This window comes from Ranitomeya imitator, chromosome 5, assembly GCF_032444005.1.
Source record: "Ranitomeya imitator isolate aRanImi1 chromosome 5, aRanImi1.pri, whole genome shotgun sequence".
In the NCBI taxonomy this organism is placed as follows: domain Eukaryota; kingdom Metazoa; phylum Chordata; class Amphibia; order Anura; family Dendrobatidae; genus Ranitomeya; species Ranitomeya imitator.
In genome coordinates, this window is record NC_091286.1 from 405194495 (window position 1) to 405199636 (window position 5142).

Consider the following 5142-nt stretch of genomic DNA (forward strand, 5'->3'; position numbering starts at 1 on the left):
GTCAGCACAAGAAGTAGAACTTAAGGATCTGTCTACTGCATGTGTTCTGGCCAAAGACAGGCGGGCTAATATATACACGGACTCACAGTATGCATTTGGTATTGCTCATGGTTTCGGAGCCCTATGGGCCAATCGAGGATTTATTACTACTGCCGGGACTCCAGTGAAGAATGCTGAAGCTGTTAAAACCCTCATGGATGCAATCACATTACCTACTCAGGTGGCCATTATCAAAGTTAAGGAGCACGGTCCTAGGAACAGTCCACAGACTGTTGGTAACGCCTTTGCGGATATGCAAGCAAAAGCTGCTGCTCTCCTACCCGTTGAACAGACCATACCAGCTATGGTGACCACACGCTCTCAGCGTAAACAGTTACAAGAAACACTGACTCTACAGGAACCTGATGATCCACGACAGACTGAGGTTTTCTGTCGGACCCCGCGAGACCGCTTAATGACGATGCAGAGAATGTCTCCAAAGGAAGAAGTGAAGCTGTGGAAAGCTGATGGAGCATGTATGGACAATGGTCTCTGGAAAAAGGACCAACTTGTGTGTTTCCCTAAGCGGATGTACCCTGCTATTGCCACATGGGCCCACACATCGAGGAAAAAAAAAAAAACCAGGCCCTTGCCCTGGTACAAAAATTTTACTGGACTCCAGGTATTTCTACAGTCCTGACAGCACTCAACCGTGCATGTAACATCGGTCAGACCTGCAATCCCGGTCAACTTCAACATGTACCCCCGAAGCATCTTGCTAAGCCCGACTATCCTTTCCAAAAGCTCCAGGTGGACCACCTCACGTTGCCTAAGTCTGGAAGGTATGAATATTGTCTGGTGGTTTTTTGACATGTCCTCCAGTTGGCCAGAAGCATTCCCCGTTACCAACGTGACTGCAAAGACCACAGCAAAGAAACTGGTGATGGAAGTCAAATGCAGATATGGTGTTCCAGAAGTTGTTGAAAGTGACCAAGGCCCGGCCTTTCCTTCTCATGTGTATCAGGGGGTTCTGACAATGCTTGGATCCGCTGTAGCCCTCCATATTCCGTACCATCCACAATCTAGTAGGAAAGTTAAGAGGCTGAACGGCACACTGAAGGGACAATTGACCAAAATGATGCAGGAGACTACGGCTCCATGGCCAGGGCTCTTACACATTCATACTACCCCTATTGCAAAACATGGCCTGTCCCCATATGAGATATTGTTTGGTGCTAGGTTCTCAGTTGCAAATTTCAGTCTCAGTAGTTGTCAGAAGAAACTGACCGTGCTGTTCAATATGTTATTCAGCTTAGTAAAAATGTTGCTAACACCCATGTTTTAGTTTCTTCTTTCCTTCCAGATTCAGCAGAAACCGATGTCACAATTTGAAGCCTGGTGGTTTTATGGTCGTGAAAAGCTATGTCAGAAAACACGGACTAGAACCCTTGTACAACGGTCCCTACCAGGTCCTCCTCATTATTCCTATGTCAGTAAAACTTGAAGGAAAGAGCACCTGGATCCACGCTTCACACTGCAAAAGAGACCGAACCAGCGCTTAGTCACAGCGGTGATTGAAGGAAAATGTTGCTGTTGTTTTTGGTCCTGGGGCTGGGGGTCATCCTCGCCCCTACCTTTTCGGCCCCTATTGTAAATAAGAATTCCGGTGCCACTATTCTCTGGGTAAACCTAACGGCCCCGGTAAATATCTGGCGATTTGATTTCTGCGATGTAGTCAAGTGCCCCGAGACTCAACGGATGGTAGAGGGAATCATCCAGTATTATATATGTGTTACCAGAGATAACAATTGTACTGGGAAGATATTTTCATGTGTTTAATGGTGGATACGATGGGAATTTAGGCCATATACAGCTCCAGGATATTAGCTTCAGACCAACCAAGGCCCCCCGTTACCAGTACACCTAAAACAGGCCCAGGTGAATGTTTGCAAAATGTAGTTAACGAAGTAATCCCCATTCCAGGTCTCAGTTAGCAAGTTTTCTCCATAGAAACACAAACAGCCCCAAGGAAAAATTTATGGTTAGAATGGGTAAGATACAATGTAAAAGTCCAGAATATCTCTGTAGGATGTATTGCTTGTGCTGCAGCAAATACACATCTATACACACATGCATTGTTTTTTTTTTTCCTGATGACAATACCACTGCCTGTGTTATGAATCTGTTGAAGGGCCTAAAGTCCACCGATTGCTCAGACTATGTCCCACTAATTCATGAAGAACCCAAACTAAAGGTCCCAGGAGGGATAACCGTATTAGCTGATAATTATACCTGCTATAATTCCCACGACACTACAGGTACACCAGTAGGGGTCTTCGAGACAGGTTTCTGCAAAGAGAACAGTTCCCTAGATACTGATTTGCTAGCTAATCATACACAGTATATGTACGACATTTATTGGTTATGTGGAGATGGTAAGCTCTGTCCTAGGTTGCCTAATGCCTGGACAGGTCAATGTACCCTTGTTAAATTAGCCATGCAGTTCAAGATTTTACCTTGGGATCCAGAGACACCTGATGAATATACCAGAAAGAGAAGTCTCGATCAGCTCCACATGAGTTATGAAGAAGATCCATTAGTATATGTTGATGCTATTGGAGTGCCAAGGGGGGTGCCTGACCAATTTAAAGCCCAGAACCAGATCTATGCTGGCTTTGCTTCCATAATCCCACAGTTGCAGATTAACAAAAATGTTGATTGGATCAATTATATATATATTACAGTGAACAAAGGTTTGTCAATTTTACCTGTGATGCTTTCCAGGGTATAGTTGAGGAATTGAGCCCTAACACTAGAATGACCCTCCAAAACCGATTAGCCCTTGATATGATCTTAGCTGAGAAAGGAGGAGTCTGTGGGATGGTGGGAGAGGAATGTTGTACCTATATCCCTCAGAACTCTGGGGTAAATGGAAAGACCATGATAGCCCTTAAAAAGATAAATGGGTTAGCAGCAGAATTTAAAACTAATGCTGGAGTAGACACATCATTCTTTTCCGGTTGGTTAGGTGGGCTCAAAGGATTTCTTCAACATGCTTGTCTGGTACTGATTGCCCTTCTTGTAGTTGGATCGATAATCTTGTTGTGTTATTCCCCTGTATAAAAAGGTTATCACTGAGGCAACTCCGACTGGCACCTTCCTCAACCAAGAAGTAGACCCACCAGAGTACGATGGTACTGATCCAGGGGAGATCCCTAAGTACGTCCCCCTTAAGAAATTAGACAAAACCCTTTATTCTCAGATGTTGCTAAGAGATTTAGTTTAGGGACAGCGGGAGAACTCCATGTGAAGCTAGTGAAGGGTTCAGCTGCCTGGAGGCCTCTCGCAAGGGGAGAGCTTCTGAGGTGTCTGGATGAAGAAATCCACCTCCCCTTTCCCCATCACATGGACAGTCTCGAAGGATCTTTCTTTTCAGGAAAAAACTTAGTGTTTAGGGGGGATTGTCAAGGTGAAAATATATATCTTTATACACTTTTGTACTTTTATATTCTTATGCTGTGAAACAATAAGTTTTTTCTCTTTGCTTGCTAATGCAAATGTAACTGTATTTAACATGGCTGCCAGTATTCACCTTTGCCCTAGTTCTGCATCTGCTAAAGAAGCAAGTTTCACATTCCAGAAGCTAAGTATCATTTCTGTTGAAGTCGAAACTTAAAGTGACGTGGAGAAAGGAGGATTCATCAGATGACGTCAGGACCAACCAGAAAGACTGAATACTAGACATATTGCTTAAACCCCGCCCTCTGCACACCTTCCCCCAATAGACCATATAATGTTATGTAACAGGAAACAAAGTCAGTTGCTGTGACGTTGACACTACGTGTGGAAGCACGAGCATGCAATGAGATTGAACCAGCATTTTGTCTGACTCATTCTTATCCGGTACCAATGCTCTTAATTTAATTTGGAATGACTGGTGAAGGAAGGGTATTGTCGTGACGACCCCGACACCTTTATGTTCTGGCTATCTTCTGTTTCCCACCTATTGGAATTTCTTTTGGACATCCCATGTTCTCCTCTGGCCACCAAAAGACATGCCCGAGAAAAAGAGGAGGTTTGGTACACCCACTAAACTCTTTATTGTAACCTTCATTGGGAGGCACAACACATTTTTTTTTGCCTCATTGGGCACATCTTTGTGGTTGTTCTCATTGTTTTTTTAACCTTCTGCTGCTTCTCCTACTGCTTACTCACTAATAAAGTAGCTTAGTGCCAGTAGATGGGTGTAGTCTGCTGAGCAGGAGCTGACTTTTGAGTGTATTATAAGGGTTAGCAGTATACACCTATGGTCTCCTTCTTCCCCCACAGCAAGTACCAAAAATCCTCTTTTTTCATTTGGGGGAGGGTGGAAGGAGGGAGATTGTGGTTTGGACTAGCAGTGTGCTGTTTTTTTTAATCTTGTCCTTATTATATTTAGTTCACAGGTTGTGTCCCATTAACATAATAAAAGACCTTTGGCCAAGAAGGGGCAGGTATTTCAACTTTAGAAAGTAATTTTTTTGTGCCGATTTCCTTTTACCTTGGAAATTCGCTCCAGTCACAGGGCAAATTCAGTCTCTTGCCTGCTCTGCAGAGATGATCTGGGTTTGCCAAGACCCAACAACTCCTGCACCTTACTGGCATATAGCAATCTTATGATCAGCAGGATGCATGGTTACTGCTTCCTTAAATGTATACATGGCGTTCATTCAACAATGCACATACTGTGGTCAGGAAGGTAGAGGTTGTAATAAAATTTCTCTGCCTTCTCTATATGTATTTCGTCTAACAGTCAGCTCCCTGCTCATGCAGTTGCTAACTCTGCAAAATATTTTAGAAACATCCTTGCAAAGTCATATGTGGAGTGCCTGGATATCTTAACATATTATACAGTCAACAAATACTTAATTAAAAAGCTGCTTCAATGTCGAGATGTCAGCACCCTTTCAGTGCCAGGCAAATTCCAAATAATATGTATCTAATAGAATGGGTTCATAGAACCAAGATTAAGAATTGTGCCGCACGATCAGTTACTCCATCAGTGAACAACACAAGCCATATAAAGTGCCTAGTGCAAGATGTAAAGAACTCAAAACATGATGAGCATTAATATCATGATAGAGTTCTGCCAAATGTGATCTCCTAGGGTTCTTGTGATGGCAG